The following is a 19,915-nucleotide window of genomic DNA, read 5'->3' as shown; positions in this document are numbered from 1 at the left end:
TTTATTTCTGTTTTTCAATATCCAGCTCAACAACTAATTTGTTCTCTTTTGTACACGCCATGAAGCCAAATCTGTGCAAAAAATCTATTATAGAATACTCCACCACACTGTAACATATACACAACAACAGCCACTGCCAACATAATGATTCTTATTTTCAAAACTTGTAAACATCACAAATACTGAAAAACAAATCTCAGTAAGTGATCAATGACCCAACATGACCAACTGTTGTCAGTACTTGCTCTCCTTAAGAAGTCTTAACATGCCTTGTTCTAGCACATGATCAATAGTTCATTGTAGGGCAACTAGTTGTACAAATACTATGCACATTAGATACTGAATTTTTCTTGTATACAGTCCTACGGTGGTCCAACTTTTTCCAAATTACTTTTTAGTAGCCAACTGGTTGTCCCAAAGTGGCCCCTTTTAGTGGATGTATGAATTAAGCTTCATTTAATAAGTAAATATGGACAACATCACGACAACAGGAAGGGTGTCTAAATACTTTTCAATCTTTTCCCTTTTGAACAGTATATCTATTTTATAAACATTTGAAAAACAAAATGTCCAATAAATGTAAAATACGTTCCGACAATAAAATAAAATGAAAAAAATAACAAGAATTGAGCGGCTTTTTCATCTTTACTTACCTACTATATCTTGTTCATAGTAGTCCACGATTGATTTGAAGTGGATCAAAACCTTTTCATCAAAAGTAAGTCCCAGAAACCACAGAAACAATACCCGTTTCTTGTCTTAGGACAACTGTTGATGAACTCGTTTTTTGATCCACCTTTCAAATGTTTGACTACTGTATACATTTCTGTCCCTAAATTATTTTGAAAACAAAACACCAAAATAAAGTAAAATGAAAAAAATTATTTAAACATTTAAATAAACAATAAAATGAACAACCAACTTGTTTAGATATTTTAGCTTAACATTTTTAGATTAAGGAACACATATTTAGTACTTAATAGAGCCCATATTATTTGCTTATTCTGCAATGAACCATAATTTGCTAGATTCCCCTTAACCCTACCCTATCCCTAAAAAAAACTACCTCTTAAACTACTACAACTACTCATACTTACTTTTCAATAAGCAGTTTATTAGGAGTTTTTATTGAGAGGAAAAACTTCTTATGTGTTTTCCGTTAATCTAAAAGTGTTACCAATATTTTGCTTTAGAATCTAAAGCCATTCATCATTATACCACCCTTGAAAAACCACTAAATCAATAATCATTTGAAATGGCTAATGAGCATTTGGGGGCGTAAATGGACAAAGGAAAATAATCCTCATATTATAATAGGGACTGCAAAAAGTATTTGACCTGTAACGGACACACAGAACAGTGGGAACAAGTGCCGCCTGTTGGTGAGGTACAATAGATCCAACTTATAGACCCCATGTTATTGTGGATGTCCCCTCTTTCATGATCGTCACAAAAAAAAGAGCAATGAGATGTTTAAACTAAACATAATGAAACACGAACCACTGTGAATCATCCCTGTGCTTTAGGGGTGTGCCTAACTGCAGGTCAAGAAACATTAAAGCAGGTGCTTTTGACTCCAAAAATAAGACGTTAAAGGGTTAGTTCACACCCAACTATTAAAATTATGTCATTAATGACTCAATCCCCCCGCATGTCTTCCCCGTTCCAAACCTGTACAGACCTCCGTGCATCTGCTTCGGAAAACAGTTTAAGATATTTTTTAGATTTAGTCCCGAAAGCTTTCTTCTGTCCCTCCATTGAAAATGTATGTACGTGTTATACTGTCCCCATTCGTCCAGAAAGGTAATAAAAACATCATACAAAAGTAGTCCAATGTTTACATCAGAGGGTCCCTTTGGAATTTATTGAAAGCATCGAAAAATACATTTTGTTCCAAAAATAAACAAAAATTTACGACTCTTCCATACTTTCCGCTTTTTCTTCTCTTCCGGGTCTGTTGTGAACCCGACACGCTGTGACTGTTTGACGTATGACGCTGACTGACGTGTTTTGAGCCTAGGGTGCGCCCAATAACAAAGAAAACACGTCAGCAGCGTCCCGTACGTCAAGCAAGCATCACTACAGTGTTGTTACAACGCGCTCACCAACAGACCCCGGCAGAGAAGAAAAAAGCGGAAATAAAGTCGTAATTTTTGTTATTTTTGGACCGAAATGTATTTTCGATGCTTCTATAAATTCCAACGGAGCCCCTCTAGATGTCACATGGACCTACGTTTTGGATGATCGTTTTTATAGACCTTTCAGTACCATGGACAGTATACCGTTACATGACATTTTCAATGGAGGGGACCTGAAAGCTCTCGGACTAAAATCTCGAATATCTTAAACTGTGTTCCGAAGATGAACGGAGGTTCTTACGGGTTTGAAAACGACATGAAGGGGTGAGTTCATTAATGAGACATAATTTTAATTTTTGGCTGAACTAACCCTTTCATAGCATTAATAAATATAATTTATCAGCCCTTATTTTCATGGTTTGATCTGTACACTATTTAAAACTCATGCTGGCATGATACCTCACACCTCTTCATCAGTCATGGCTGCCACCACCTGTGTGAGACAAAAACGCCTATGTCAACAGCACTCAACTAGAATGCACCCATATTAACAGAGGATCCTGGAATCACCTTACCAACTACATTTTTGTATGCAGTTTTTATTACCTCAACATAAATGAGAGACTACATTGAAATATTTGAGTTTTTAATTATTCACCTGCCACACTATTCAAATTAATTAGTGTAGGCTAAAGTTGATATTGAAAATTTGTGGAAAGACTACCTTAAAGAAATGCTACAGCATCCAAAAATAGCCCTTTTTCCTTATACAGACCTATATACATTTAAACATAAAGTATTGATGTTAATGTCCACATTATATGAGTGGTGGCTAGAATGAAAGAAGCCAGAGAATGAACTGAAAACAATTGCTTAAAGAAGTCGACGCAGACCACTGATGTCTGACAAGCCTTACTGGTTTTTTAGTAGCCCCCCTGAAGATATTGAAACAGAAGATGCATGTAACATCTACAATACTATTCTGGGAAAACCAATCAGTGTTGTCTGTTTTGTTGGTTTGGGCCAGTTTGGGGGGCCTGTTGGCTCCTGTGGAGCACTTATGGGCTTTACTTTATCTGAGAAACTGTGTTTTTTAGAGAGCTTCATACTTCACAAATAGTCCAGTCAATAGCCAATCTGCTGAAGAATATTGATATTTCATCCTCATGACGATCCAAACCTGTATGACTTTAATTTCAACTGTAGAACACAAAGTATCATATGGCTTCCTGAAAACTTGCAATATACTGTATGAGTCATCTGCAATACAAAAAAAAGATGGTTCTTTACACAAGGTAACAGATTTATTTAAAACCTTATCATCCACTCAAACCATTTTGAAATGGTTCTTTGTGTTAAGAGTTTAGAGCTGTTTTGTTGTTTCAAATCTCTGACAAATCTCCTCATTTTTTATTTTCTGAGCTCAACCATCCAACTACATTGCAGAGTGTCAACACACTCCCCACAGTTAAATGATTTTTCTATTCTTAAAATTGTCCATAAATTAGGAAACTCTGTTAGATTTTAGAAATTGCAACTGTTTCCTACCAATCATGTTTATTTTTTTAACTAAACACCAACTCTGCCTCAGTTGAGGGTACTTCTCTCCTCTTCTCCATTAAGTAACAGGTATGCTAAATGAATGATCCATTTTGTTAAGAGTTTTAAATGGTCACACACACAAAATAATAATAATAACAATAATGTGACAATCACAATTTTGGCCTTCAGAAACAATTGCTTTTACTTAAATGAAAGAGACAAATTGTAATTCTAAACTCCTTTGGGTTAGGGTTAACCCTTTCTGCCACGATGCTGTCATATCTGCAGAAACTGTCACTCAAAATACAGACATAATGACCCGACCGACCAAAGAACCCCTAATCTGGTGCCATTTAGAACCATTTCTTGAGAGTGTAGTTTTTTTATGGCAACTTACTTTTCATCATTTTGGAGGTTAACAGCCCCTGGTCCCCTATCTGCTTTCATTTTATTGAATAAAAATCGTGGCATCAATCTTCTACTAAACCTCTCCTTTTGTGCTCCACAGAGGAAAGAACATCATATGGGTTTGGAGCAACATGACTTGATGACAGAATTTTCATATCTGGGTGAACCATTTTTTAAAAGTATCTTGATCAGATTAATTTCAGTGGTTTAAAATCTACCACCCAGATTCAAGATTTGATTGAATATGAGTGAACTGGTGTCAGCTGCTGGAGGCCCATCAAAGGCAGTCAGATCAGAGCAGGAGCTCACAGCCATTTGAACTGAACGTTTTCAACTGGGAGAATGATAAGAACCCAGCTTTGTATCTTCTCATCTCAGGGTCAGTTTTAACATGTTCCCTCCAAGCCTAGGAGCAGCAGCTGGAAGCAACAAATGAGGCAGTTTTCAGCCTGGCTACGCATGTCACCTACCTGACAGAATTCTTTTTGACAGTGAAGTGTTTGTGCCATTTACTGAGCAGTGCAAAATTATAACAGCAACAGCACCATTTTAAGCTTAAAATAAGTGAGAATTTAAAAGATTGAGTGAAATTTTGCAATTCCTCTTTTTTTTTTTTTTTTTTTTTACAGAAATTCCCCTAATGCAAACCGCAAAGTAAAGGATCATTCCATGCCTGATAATAAGAACAAGGGAAAAGTGGATATTCACATTCAATTTCCAGGCACATGTCGGCAAAGCCTTTTTGGATAAACAACAGCTGCTTTTGAACAACACATGCCCTGGCTTCATTAACCAGTGCGCTGCACTTGTGTCAAATTTAAAATCATTACTTAATAATTCTTCCTAATCCTAAAGATCAGTTAACTTTGTAATTCTGAATGCATTTCGATTTTCTAGGTCCAATTCCTGTGGAATGCGGTAGCCTTACTCATTGTGATCCCAAACAAGTTGTTCACAAAAAGTCAAAAAAATAACGTGAATTGGGGCCTTTTTAATGTAAAAAAAAAAATTATCTTACCTTTTTTCTCTGAATCTTTCATTCTTCTGCAGTCGTCTTGATTGTTGCTGATGCTCTCGTAGGCTCTTCTCCCGAACAGCTTCTTAGCCCACTCGTCCTTCCGTGCATGGAGTCGGTGAGGCTGTGAGGCGATCTCGCCTGCAGCACGGTACCGTCGGCTTGGAATCTTACCTCATGGGTGGTGGCAGGGTGCTACAGTTAGCACTGGACCATCCGTCCCTGTGGACTCTGCATAAGACTCCTGATCACTGCTGTGTCCCTGACTCCCAGTCCCTCATGACATGAACTGGCAGCCAGCGCTGGCCTGATGCTCCTGTCACCTTCTTGCCATGCGGAATAGTGGGAAGCGTGAAGGAAGGCCTGACACATCCAGCCCGTGAGGAGGAGTTTAGATGCCTGCTAGAAAGCAAAGGTGGGTCTCCGTGGGAATGTGGATGGGGCTGAGGGGTGATCTACAAACTGGTCAGGGCGGTAGCCATTTCGATGTGAGACTGGGCGGTGGCGGGCGGTGGTGGTGGAAGACCTCCAAGGACACTTTGGCTACGAGATCCTGGTGGGTTTTCCCATAGTCCTGTGGGAACATGGCGATTAGGGTTTGCGCCCAAGTCAACCAAGAGGACTCGGTTGTTCTTCTCCTCTGGCAGGAAGTTACCCGATGCCACTGTCACTGTTGCTGCTTGTGCTGTTGTTCTGCTGAGCATCTAGATCACCATCGAGGGAAAGCTCGAGCTCAAGCATACCCTCTATAGATTCTCCCATGTCCCGGTACAGCACAGACACAAACTGTAGAAGTGGCTGTGAAGTCGGTGGAAACTCCAAGCAGCCACTGTTATCTGGGTCTGGAGTGCAGTCAAAGCCAAATCGTCGGGCTACACCTTGGTGGATCTTATGATGACAGAGTTCGGGTCTACAATAAAGACATGTGATGACAAGACGTACGCATGAAGCCTTGCTCCCCTCTTCACCATGTCTATTTACAGCATGTGCATTTGTGGCTTGCATTGTGACAAGGCCAAAGAAGCGGCTGATCCCATCTGGACACACTGCGCTGAATGCTAACTTCTCTGCAGGGTAAGTGGCTAAAACAGCGCCTCGATCGTTGCATAGCTGTACACAATCATGCATGGACTTTGAGTAGGACCAACGAGTGTACTTTCTGTTCTGCGGCGCAGACGCCGCATACAAGCCACGAATCGCCTGCAGGCTGTCACTTTCCAAATTGGCACTTGTTGAAGCCAATTCAATAGATCCCAAGTATCCCACAACCATCCCAACGTTGAGTATACCCGCAGAGTCTGCATTTTGCAACAGGGCAAATTCATCTTGCTGTTCAAACACATCAACAAACACAGAGTCATCATTGAGCACTTTGGCCATCTCCTCTTGAGTGAGCAAGTTGGGATCACTCCGTCGGGTGCCGGCGTTACCGTCTGAAGTCTGGCTCTGGGAGAGGGCCCTTGTTTTAGAAGCAGAGGCACAAGCTACTGTTTTCTCCGAGGCTGCTGGATGAGTGGCTTGAATTTTCAAAGATCATGTTAAAGATTCCACCAGACTGCATTTCCGCTACAACACGTTCCCGGTTTATACCTAGTGTCTTTGAGTCCATCTTTGCCCGCAACCAGTGGCCCTTGTGGTCATGGAACCCCAATTCTTCATCGCTTGAACATGAATCTAGATGTGCATTGTTATGACTGCCTTCAGCAATGACCAAGTATAAGACACCCGTGCAGCGGCCAATCAGCTTGACAACATCCTCGTGAGATGCTTTGGACACATTAATGTCGTTCACACTCAGTATTTGATCCGGGCGAAGTCCCACATAGTCAGCCGGACTACCTTTCAGGATGCAATTTAGCACACATGGAGACTGACCAGATAGTGTAAAGCCATAGCCGTTCTTCCCCAGCGCAGCCTCCACCCCTCTTATGCGTGCATGTGGCTGGGCATACACGCCTCCTGCCTTGCTCTGATTGTCTGAACATCCTTCTTTCAGTCCGTTTTACTCTCTTCTGACTAGGGCTCACAAAGCAGAGATGGCGAAGTTTGGTGATATCATCCTTCCAGCTCCCAGAGCCCCAGTCTAAGGCACTAACGTGGTGCATGCCTGAATATTCATACAACACCTTCACAATGGAGAGAGGGAAAAGGTCATTAATTCATTGAGAAATTAATAATCATATTAAGAGAAAATTATATGCAAATGGTGAAAATGTCATTTCAGTTATTTTAATATGGTTTTTTAGTTTATTAAATTATTAGGGATTCATTAAAACATTGAGAATTGTGATAATAAATATGTTACTGCTTAGTCATGATTATTGGTTCATTCCAGAATAGGCTTTCATACACAGATATACACTTTTTGCGCCACCCTCTCACTTACCTGCCAACCAGAAAGAAACAGGTAGAAATAGAGGACAGGTAGTTGTTGCTAAGCAATAGGAGGTAGGGTGGGTATCAGACAGGGATCATGCATTATTCTAAATTCGCCAAAAATGACACAAAACAAACTTTTCATATATATCTGCATTGATGTGTATGGGTCAATGACAAGACTTTTTTTTTTTTTCTTTCTTGTTTTTTTTTTTTTTTTTTTTTTTTTTAATACATTAAAAATGTATACCAAAAGTGTACGAGTTTACATTTTCCAAGATCAGCATGTTTCCAATGGTTTATTTATTTATTTAGTGTGGCTATAAATCAGAAATGTCCAGGTGATGTAACTGATAAACAAATAAATATATATGGAACCATCATGACTACAGGGATTCAATTTCTAAGAACCTGGAAATGTTTTCCAAATATCTTTTTGTCATGACGCCATTTGGCAATGACCCACATAACGTAATGTTATATATAATGCACATAAAATATAACAATATAGAAATTACAATATGCTAACTAAATAAAAAATAAAATTAAAAAGTGTATATATCAATATGCATTTTAAAGACGGGGGAAAGTGTTTTTGAAAAGTGGCGTCGAGTTAGCATTTTATAATAATAAACATGACACTGATAGGATAGAAAACTGATAGGATAAATAAACTCACAAATGTAACAGTGTTTGTCATCGATATCTTTTCCGTATTTTCCTACAAACTTTCTTGAAGTTACAGATGCGAAGTAGACTCATCCACTCTTGCTAACTGTCCCGCCTTCTTTTTCCCATTGTTGGAATGCCCACGCGTCAACGTGTACAAAAACTCCATGACAATGGACTGTCGCTAGATATTTCTCATCGCTCATTGGTTTCCATGGCTGTCAATCATCTCCACAACGACCCCAGCCCAGTTTGACGGAAACTCGCCAACTGACCGCAAAAGTTATGCTACAGGTGTACGAATCAACACGAGCGAAAACACGTTAGAAAGTAAGTACAACACCACTGTACACATCTTAATAAGTTACCTACTACGTTTGAGATGAATTTAATACTTTAATATCGGTAGAGAGCCGAGAGCTGCCTCGGTGTTGGTTTTCTTGAGGAACAGCTGGGCAGTGAGTAACATCTAACGGTATTGAATTATCGGCATCAATAGCCAGATACTGACAACATATATTGATACAAAACTCGTTATAAGCTATAAAACGATAACCCAGTATAGATACGCCATGCAGTTTACCATCACAGTAGCGTTTACCTGCAATGTATGAAATTTTAATATCTGCAGAAAGTATAAGAAATTCTCATGGGCTACGTTGCTAACATTAGCCGCCACTTCCCAGAAACTTTTCCTGTGAGGAAGAAATAAAAAAATTCGTTAGCATTTCAGTACGATAAGACCTGAGGTAAAGATCATAGTTATATATTAGACAATTAAGTGTTTCTTACTTGTGACGAGATGTGTCCCCAACCTGATGTGACAGTTTAATGGCATTTGTAACCTTAGTGCTGCATGAATAGTAAACAAAAGGAGAGGGCAGCTGGTGTGGGACAGCACAAGGCAGGAGGAGGAAACTATATCTCAGTAGTTTTTTTTCTTTTCTTCTTTAAGGGCAGCACCGGAATAGGGGTTTTCCTTCCCATGACATTAATTTAGGGCTATAATTCAGTTTTTATCCCCTGTCCTTCCATTTATATCCCAGATATGGTACTTAAGAGTAATTTGAATGGCATAAAAGTCTATTTCTAAATAATCCTCCTGCCCATAGATGTGGTACAGATATTTTGAACCAGTAGTTTAAAGTACCATTTTAAAAATGGTTGTTTTGTTCTTTTTAATAAACTGTAGAAGTTGATAAGAGTTTCCCATCCAAGGTTTTTCAATAACACATAAAGCATGGAATTATCAAGAGAGATATGGTTTTATTTCAAGATTATTAGTAGTAATTAATTTAGTTAAGAATTACACAGCTGCTGCTGTTGACCTGACATCAACATAATGTAAAATTTTATTTCACACACACACACACACACACACACAAGCCCTGGGCTTGGAATCCTCCATTTGTTCTGCTCAGAAAGTTAATAACCTGTGCTTTTCATAAAACATCCTACTTTGAAGTAGAAAATGTTTCAGAGCCTATGATATAGCGTGATAAAAAAAAAAAAAAACCTTAAACTTATAAACGATAAAAGAAGTAATCACTATATTATTTACATGATAGATTAAAAAATTAATCACTTGATAAAAGAAGTAATCACTATATTTTTACAGGTGATAATTAAAAATTAATACTTGGAGAATAAAAAGAAGTAATCACTATACTTCCAGGGCTCTTAAACTACTTTTTAAAGGCCATCGTACCTGAAGAACACTTAGCAAATCTTAGCTCTTTTTATTGGAAAGCTAACGTGCAAGTCAAATACCCAGCTTGTCATTGTTACAAAATAATGATACTATACAAAAGAACAGATGTCTTTCCTGTTTCCCCTTTAACAACTCTCCATTATTGCCCAGGCTGAATTTTAGCTTCTGATGCGCACTGGTTAACAAGCCCCACAATATGTGATAAACAATGAAAAAAAGCAATTAAAACGAATGGAACATTCTACATCTTTTATTCATTTGCTGTGTTCTCTAACAGGGTCATGATTAGGGACGTTAAAACAACCCCTTTAAAATAATTCTCAATTGTTTTTGTCCTTTTGACCTGCTATAGTTTGCATCAGTGACTAAATAAATAACATAAATGGATTAGGTTTCTTAAAATAATCTCTGGCGTGTGCTTGACCATCAATGGCATCGTATTGTGATAATTATGTGACATGCTGCTGCAATCCACCCTCTCGCGCATCAAGTTTTACCTGAAAAAACAAAAAAAAAAAAAGGTTCTGCTAAAAAAGACAATAATGCAAGGGAGTGGTTTAAAAATTATTCCCATCTGAGGGGTCATTAAACCCGTCGGGATTCTCCCCTCTCTTTTTGTAAATGGAAGCTTTCCTAAGCACACACAAACTAAAGAGGATAAACGGTATTAATCGGTATGATATTTTATGAAACTGTGATAGGAGCAGTAGTAACTGATAATTTTGCAGTATGTCACGTTTGGTCCAAGACAAACACATTGTTAAAGCCATTCAACTTATTCAGCTGCACGTGAAACCGCTAACAAAAAAAAATTTTGGGGGGGGGGGGGGAAACTGTATTAAGCCCAAAAGAACTTGAGATTTACAAAGATCTTCAAAGCTGCCATCAGAGCGTGTAAAGAAGGTGTTGTCAATGGGAAACAGTATGTAAGGTTGACTGTTATGTGAATCTAATATTCTTATTGGCTCTATATTTCTGATAGATCTGCAAGAAATCCTGTAGGCATGGGGCAATATTTAAGCCAGATAAAATCTGACAATACTTTCAGGGAACTAAAGGCTTTTTCACTGAGCAGTTAACTGCTATGTGCATATTCCACTTCACTAAAGACAAAGTAAACATCTTATCAGAATCAGAATATACAGTTATATACATAGACAATAACCAGCTAATTGTCTCCATGGAAGCAGATTAACAAAGCATTACCATGAGTCATGTCATTTGCTGCCATATTCGTCTGCATTTGGTAATTACAGTGTATGCAATATCCATATGTATACTGATCCCCTAGCACAATAACAAATCACGCCGTTTCAAAAGTTGTTTGCCATCACATAAAAATACTGACTCACTATTGAAAGCAGAACTCCAAGCATGCCTTTCAAGTTAATATACATCCTCAGCTTCTCAAATAGACTTATATTTACAGTGAGGTTTTCTTATGCCACCCAAGATGGATAAACATTTTTTTTTTTGAGTCAGTCTCTCAATAATGAAAGGTTGAATTATTGCGCACATTCAGTTACAACTGCCTTATCATCTGTTACACCATCTCATGTCCACCATTAGATGTTGTCATGCACTACCGGTTTATTCATTTAATCACAAAATAGTATTTCTTTTTACACAATGGTACAGTGATGTAAACACTCCACAGATTAAAATACATACTTCCAGCTCATTACACTAGATCCATAGATCATATCTCTTACATCGCTGAGCTTTTAAAATCAATTTAAACAGAATACGAAAAGAAATGTTTCAAGGGACACAGTATGTCGATTTGAGCTTGCAATGTTTTCTATATGCATAAACCATCGTCTCCAAAACTTAACTATTCTAATTGCAATAGCTATTTCAACCTTACGTCTCTCATACCAAGGGACTTTTTAGAGATTCAACATCTTGTGATCTGGTTTCATCATCCATCTTTAAAAAAATCAACTTAAAAACAAACAAATAATAAGACAATGAATTTTTAAGAGGAAAAATAAACTCTGTTTCCAGGCAATTTTCAACAGGCCCGTCTGACTCAGGAAGTCAAACACATTTACCATTATAAGATCACAAAAATCTTATCAGACCAATAGTACATAACCACTCCCACACGATGAGGGGAATATAACAAATTCAATTTACAATGCTATTTTTTTGCTTCAAGTGCTAGCAAGCTACAGTAGCAAAGTGCATGCGTCGCCCATGCAAAAGGAATGCTTTTAAACGGGAACGGAGCTGCGAGTGTGTATGAAGCGAGTGTCTTTCTTTTTAAGGAGCTGCAGGAGAGTATGGACTGTTGGAGAGGAGGAGGGGTAGAGACAGGCATAAGTATAAAATATCTGGATGTATCGGGTGGATTTTAGCAAGTAAATTGGAGTGGCTGACTTTCTAGGTCTGTGGACTAAAAAGATCTGATCTTGGATCTGCTAAATTCCAGAAGTGCATGACATATATGTTTGCATCATGTTTGTAAGAGCACTTCACTACAATATATGTGGCTTTAGTCCGTGTGTTTATAGCTGAAAAATTCTCTACTGTTAGAATATTGCGTTCTCTAATAATGGAAACGCATCATCGGTTACCTGACCCCATACACAGATATCCTTCGCATCCAACCTCACAGTTTTTACTTACAGTACCCATTCTTTGATACTAGATGAAGATCTTTTTAAGCATACAAAATATGGAGAAGCCTAAGCCTGCATCCATATAGGCTTTGAGGCGTTAAGTGATATATAGTGGTATCACTACTTTTTTTGATTTAAAGATTCCGCTGTGCTGCAATGGTTCTTGTGGCCCTCATCCTTGCTTGAATGGTTCCCACTGTTCTCTAATAACTATGAAGTATTTGGGGTAATGTCCTCTGGACAGTTTCATAGCAACCGTCCATACATCCAATCAGGAGATAATTGTTTTCTTGTTGCCATGCATCCTGGTATGTAACGTTCTGATAAGTGTGATGTCTTCCGCTCGAGCACTGTTAACAACTTTTGATGCCTAATTTATAATGGAGATCCTAATGATACAATATTGTTTTCTGCATTATAGTGACGTGTCATGGTGAATGCTCTGCAAAACAGCACACAGTAATTGGTATCTGGGACTACCAGGTGAAGCCACCATCTCAAGACCGACTGGAAGGCCCTGCGGTCCTAACTCTTCATCGATCTGGTTTTGTCCAGATAATCCAGATCTCCCATACAAAAGAGCTAATGTCCACTGTGTCCGGACTTCCCCATGCGACTGATGACATGAGGCAGGCTACAGAGAGAAGAGAGGGGAGATGTTAAAGGAAGAGAAACAAGGATGAAGACAAAGAGGAGAAAGAGAAAGCATGGGAATAAGGGAAGTGTGTGCTGTCACTAGAAACACAAGGGGTGCAATAACTGCACCAACTAGAAAATCATATGTGTTTAAGGATACAGGGCAGAGAGATCCGCACTGACTGGTTCGGGAGGCACTGACAAAGAAACATGACAAGGCTCCACCATGCCATGGGACAGGCGTCCTCTGTGTGAGATTGACAGCGAGAGTAGCACCCAGCACGCACCATGAGGGAGGCCCAGTTGCATGAAGTGGCTGAAATACCTATATCAGAAATACAGGCACTTATATGTATATAACTGTGTTTATAAAAGACTTCAGGGATAGTTCAAAAAGCCATATACAATGAAGAGATAGGTGGGGTTCCAAAACAAACATGGATAGTATTGATTTCATTGTATGTACAAATATGTTTAAAAAAATTCTAAATATTATGTGTTCAACAGAAGAAAAAAACAGGTTTGGAACAATAACATGACAGAATTCTAGTAAGACTAAAGATGCGAAAGCACATTTACTGAAGTTCAGTTAATTTTCATAAGGCAAAATCTGGAATTTTGTAGCCCTGGGGACAACTTTTTCCCCCATGCAGATTTCACAACAGTAAAAAAGTTGTTCATCGCGAGGAATCTCCACATTGACTTACAGAAAGCTGCTTGGTTTGAGAGTGACTACTATGTGAACTGTATTTCATAAAATTACCACTCTACCAACAATAGGACAACTGACATTTTTGCCTATAAAATTTTGAATGAAATTTTGCTAATGTGATACTCACTTTAAGAACCAAAAGCTTTTTAGGATCACAGCACACCTAAAGCATTTCATTTAAGATATCAAAAAAAGCCCAAAAAGTGGCACTTGCCTTGTATACCACTGTAGCCATGAATTGGGCGTGGTAAGGCTGCTGATTGGACAGGAACTCCCCAATGACTTTATTCATGACGCCCTGCAGTGGGAAAGTCATCCAGAACTGAGGAAGGATCCGCTACCACATCGCCACTTCACTGAAAGCCTTACAATCCTGTGGCAAGAGTTTTCCACAGATCTAATCAGTACAATACAATGGTTTTAGCTAGGGCAAGTTTTCAAAAAGACATGCATACCTGTCAAACAGGATCGGATACACGCTTCCATTGCGACAATGACCTGATTCGGGCTGTCAGAGCTGTGGGGTCTGCATCAGCAGGGCTTCCAGGACTTCCCTTCTCCCTTCCCCTGTTGGGTGCAACATTATGGCCGTTCAGTAAGAGCAGAAACCATTCCATAATGGATCCATCCAACAAACTAGATTTCTATACATCCCACTAAAGAAAAACCCCTCAGCGTTCAAAAGTTAATTTGAATGGTAATCTTATTATCTAGTATTTTCACTTCAGTATCACAGGAACAAAATTAAACAACCTTTCGCACAAGACACTTTCTTGTTAATTCATACTGAGGACTCTGCTGCTATGTTGCTCTGTTGGCGGGGTGGAAACATCAGGTGATTCTGTTCTTATAGCGGATGGAGTTAGTAGGGTGGGTAAGTATTAGATGACTGAGTACGATGCGCTTCTCTCCAGCCACACCTGTGTACATGCAGGTGAGCATGAAGACAGGGCAGCCATGGCGCGGTGTGGGCTGGGCATGTTTGTACGCTCCAACGCTCAACTTGACTGGTCTCTAGATCCCTGCGGCGACGCTTGCTCAGTGGCTCCGTTTCCATGAGAATGCAGTGGTGGAGTGATGGATGGTGTGGCCTCTACTTAACGAGCAGCATCATACAGCACAGCTGGGGAATGTAGAGAAGGTACAGGAGAGAGAGAGAAGGTTCAGTGACATATCAGAGTGCCCAAGGAAATAAAAAAATGTAGCTTAGAACATATTGAAAGTTCTGGGAAGAATACGCAGCGTTTCTTTATATCTCACATTGGTTTTGGGAAAACATTTTACCATAGCTAAATTATTTTCCAAGAGGAATTTATATTTAAAGGATAGTTCACCCACAAATTAAAACTGAAGGTCAGAAAACTGAACAGCTCGTAGGAAGCCATTGACTTTCATAGCATGCCCCACACTATCAAAAGTCAATGAATACCAGCAACCGTTTGGTGAACCAACATATCAAAATATTTTATTTTGTGCAGTTCAATGAGAATGGGAAATACCGGTTGAATACAGCTTGAGGAGAATAAATGATGACAGAATTTAAAATTTTGGTTGAACTATCCCTTTAATGAAACACTTGTTGAAATATATTTTCCGTGCCAACCTTGAAGTACATGCGAGTATTTAATTACTTTCACCAACGTTTTAAATAGATATTTTCAAAAATTTTTTTCACAATATCAAAATTAATTAAATCAAGAACTATACTTTAGTTTTTGGAAACATCATGCCACATAAAATGTTACACCAACCTTGAATATAATCTTGCTTTGCCAGAGTAAAGGTCAAGCGGTATAGTAGAGGATGGGTGTCGTGGGTGTTTTGGTTGTTTCTGTCTACAAATTTTTTTCAGCCACATGACAGGTTGGGGTTGCACCCATCCCGTAATAAAATTTTTTGTTTTCCTCTAAAGAATACAGATTATTCCAAACTCTTGCCAAACTAGAATAATTTTCTGAATTAATATATTTATAGATAGATAAGTTCTGCCATTTATTGAGATCACTCTTCCCTCCATTGACATAATTTTTCCGCTTTCATGTTTACACTGGTGTAATGGCGGAGTCCACTATTGATGCATCTTCTGAAGATGCTGTGGATGCGGTGGTTGCATTCACCTGATCAGATCCCAGCATTGAATCCCTCGGACCTTACATCCAGGGGGTATTTTCTCCATCATGTAGAACCACGGCGCACATCACCAACCATCTGTTTGGTTGTGTAGATTCCCACATCTGATTGGAACCCAAAGGTGTAGTCATCAACACCTCATCTATGTTCCCATTAGGCTATCTGATGCTAATTTTAGCCCTGGTCCTTTAATGAGGTTCTCAGATCTCAGTAAGACACCATACATTACAGCTAAGGAGGAGCTGCATGACCATGCCGCGTGCCAGGCGTGTGTTGTGATTGCCAGTGGGAACCTATTATTGAGCGTCTCCGCAGCATGCCGCAGAGACTTTGCATTAGCTTTGACTGTGCATGGGGCCATAACCTCTTAGAGAGACGCGAAGCTGTGTGAAGTCTTTCATCCAATGCACGACGCAAGCTGTTAACCTCTCACTCATATTCTCTTGAATAAAACAGCAAATATTAAGAGTATATGTAACACTAATGATTGGTGTGTGGGGCAGGGGGTTAAAGCTCATGGCTGGTATAGGAAGATTGGTTGATTCAATCCCAGCAAGGACAGAGTGTGAAGTGTGTGTCTTTATTCAGTGTGTATTGTTACTCACTGTGCTATAGCTCTAAGGTTAGAGAGGCAGGTATTCATGACGGTAGTTATACGCCTGGCGTGCCGTAATCATACAGAAGGGCCGCACTCCATCACGTACAGAACTCCCACGTGAAGAGCGCCAATTCGAGACTGGGCCAGATGAGGGCTGCGCAAAGTGCTCTCCAACAGACGGCACCCAGGCTCTGCGAGGGCTTTATCCTGACACACAAGTACATTAGTCCCCGACTGGTAAATAGCTGTAGCTGCATTTGATTTTAAATAGCTGCTGCTTTCAGTGCATATACATGCTCAACCATGCCAAACACTGCCGCTTGCTTTGCATGATGGCTGGCACAAGGTACTGTTGGGGGGGAGATCTCATCTTCTGGTGGAGGACCGTCTGCAGCTAGTCAGAGTGGAGAACATCAATATCAAACTGATTTCTCTCAGTGAAGAGAGCAACACTAAAATGGCCAGAAGCTTGCAGACACCGGGAGACACAGACAGGATATGTTTTAACTGGATAGAAGAAGATTTGCACTCTTATGACACACTGTTCAAACGCAGCAAATTTTTACCTTACTTGGGCTACTCGCAGCAAAAGTTTGAAAACATGTCAACTGAAAACACACAGTATGGACTAGTATAGCCTGATTCATGAACAGATTACCCTGGACCCTAGATCTATAAAGCATCATAAAACAACTCCATAACTCAGGAGTATCAAGTCTGAATCAGTCTTAATAACTAAAATGAATGGTTTTTTTAACTTGATGCACAGAGTGTTACTGGAAGTTACATCTGTACGTGCCACTTTCAGGTAGTGTCTGATTTGAAATGAGGCAACACTGTTCTGTAACGTGAGCTTTGTGACAAAGCAAGGTCAGAAAGATTAATCTCAGTTAAACATAATTTATCCTGTAAATTCCTGCTTTAATTTAAAAAATGAAAACATTAAAAACACAGTATGTCAGTTTCATCAAGCGCTCGATGTCATTTAACGTTACCAAAAAAGCACGTTTTGTGTGAATTTCACTTTGGTTTTGATTGCAGGTTGGATTTGAAACTGTTCGGTTTGTGTTCCAGTTCGTAAAAGCAGTAAGCGGCACTAAAATCCAGATTTCTTTTAACAAGTGTTTGATTGTGCAGAAAATTGGTATGGTATTTTTCATAACAATAGCTGTTCTATACAGATCATGCCTTGTTCATTATGCCAACAAAACCGCACCATTTAACTTTTTGTTTTGAGAAACAAATGGGGAAAAATTCAATATAATATCATTCATACTCAAAATTATTGAAATATGAAATTTTTTGCATATCGCCCATCCTTACTATACAGCATAAAAAGGCTGATGGACATGCTGAGCACAGACTCAATCTCCCGATCTGAACCACCTCACGGAGGAGCACAACAGGAGTCTTCTTGCGACTGGGCTTGGCCGTGAGGATCCACTGACTGGAAGCTCCAGAAGGAACTGTGAGCAGGAGGGTGATGTTCCACCCCAGCACGGTGCTTTTCCTGGACAGACGATAAGAAAGACAATGCAGGGTGTAGAAGTCTGGAGGATGCTGGTTCAAAGAGCTGATTTCTGCTAGTAACGTTGTAAAAGTCTGACCTGGGAGTTGATCGGCGATAATTGTGGGAGAGGCAGGTGCTGGAGCATCTGCTTCATCTTCCTCATATCCTCACCCCACTCCTCCTCCCTCCAGAGGTGTTATGTTATTTCCCAACCACACTGAGTGTAATTACACCCTGCAAAGTGGTACAGGATTGATAGTTTAAGCAGGAATGTGACTGAAGTCAAATACCCCTTATGTTCAAGAAAGCATGAATAATAGCTTTCAAAGCGATTAACTTAACCAATTCTATCTATCGAATAATTAGAAAAATATTGCCAGACTCCTGTGGTTTTGCTGGATACGCAAACAATAAGTGTGTGAAGTGAATGAGGGTAAACTCTAAAATTAAAGAAGCATGAATCAAATATGCCAGACAAATGTTACTAAAATCAAGGTTTGTAGAGTAATCATTTTACTAACTTGACCCAGTTTATAGTCCATGTTGCCCATCCCTCTCCCTCTCTGTGGTTATCTGCAGCAGGAGTTTTCTCATGGCTGATGAGCGTGCCTGAACTGGCAGATATAAACACGATACACACAAAGGTCAAGAATACGCAATGTACACATATAGAGCAAGAGGAGTCGTCGGGCTGACCACTGACCTGACCGTTGAGGATGATAAGGATGGCACGGGTCCCAGGCATGATAGGGGAAGTGTGTGGCGATGTTGTCCTCACTCATTTGACACCATGGGCCTGAATCCTCACGCTCACACCATACCTCTAATCACACTCAGCTTGCGACCACAACCTACAAAACACACACAAACGTAATGAACCCCATCTAAAACCTAGAGGCCTAAACACATGAATAAAATAAATGTGTACATACCTGGTGCCCCCCAGATGCTTTAAGGATTTTGTTGCGGGGGTTGCTGTTCAGGCAGCTGACGGCTGGATTTCCTGCTGTTGGCAAAGTCATGGCACTCAGCACCAGAGAGGTGATGGCCTGAACCGCCAGTACATTGATCTGAGTCCTCTCCAGATCTCCTGTGAACCAAACATACAACGTCTATACTATTACCACAACCTGGAAGAGTGTTTAATATTTTTGGTGAAGTTGACCATGATTTCACCTCTGCTGGGTTCCTCTTCTTGGTCCATCGTGATTGGCTGAGTGACCCAGCACTCCCAACAGAGTAGCCCACGGTCTCCTCAAACTGTGTCCGAACTGCTTCCAGCCTGCAAAAAAAAAAGACCACTTATACATAATCAAGCTGCTTAATAATCATGTAATTATACAAAAAACAATACATGGGGTCTGCCTGATAATAATATATATAATATTATATATTATTGGACAGCATTGTTTATGTATTGTAAAGCATATGTTTATGTATAAGATTTAAAAGCTTGGGGTCGTACGCTTTTTTAATGGAGTTTTGAAAGAAGTCTCAAATTAGTAATTTTTTTAAATTGAGAATTATACATCTGAAAAGCTTTCCATTGATCTATGTTTGTTATGATAGTTTATATTTGGCCGAGATACAACTATTTTGAAAATCTGGAATCTGAGGGTGCAAAAAAAATCAGATATATACTGCGAAATTGTCTTCAAAGGTGTCCAAATGAAGTTCTTAGCAATGGCATATTACTAATCAAAATTAAGTTTTGATATATTTACGATAGGAAATTTTACAAAATATCTTTGTGGAACATGATCTTTACTTAATATATCCTATTGATTTTTGCATAAAATATATAATTTTGACCCATGCAATGTTTTTTTTGGCTATTGCTAAAAAATACACCCCAGTGACTTAAGACTCGGTTTTGTTAGGTCCGGGTCACATATATGTCTATATT

The 19,915-nt window shown here is 39.3% G+C and overlaps 2 pseudogenes; both read right to left on the bottom strand.

The window, feature by feature from the left end:
* The window catches only part of LOC109095259, a 40,648-nt pseudogene extending 33,620 nt beyond the window's left edge, over positions 1-7,028 (bottom strand).
* A 5,977-nt stretch (positions 7,029-13,005) lies between these two features.
* LOC122145588 overlaps positions 13,006-19,915 on the bottom strand; it is a 38,874-nt pseudogene continuing 31,964 nt past the window's right edge.

Source organism: Cyprinus carpio, chromosome A1 (genome assembly GCF_018340385.1).
Source record: "Cyprinus carpio isolate SPL01 chromosome A1, ASM1834038v1, whole genome shotgun sequence".
In the NCBI taxonomy this organism is placed as follows: domain Eukaryota; kingdom Metazoa; phylum Chordata; class Actinopteri; order Cypriniformes; family Cyprinidae; genus Cyprinus; species Cyprinus carpio.
The sequence above is the reverse complement of the archived record's forward strand: the minus strand, read 5'-3'. Positions and strand labels throughout refer to the sequence as shown.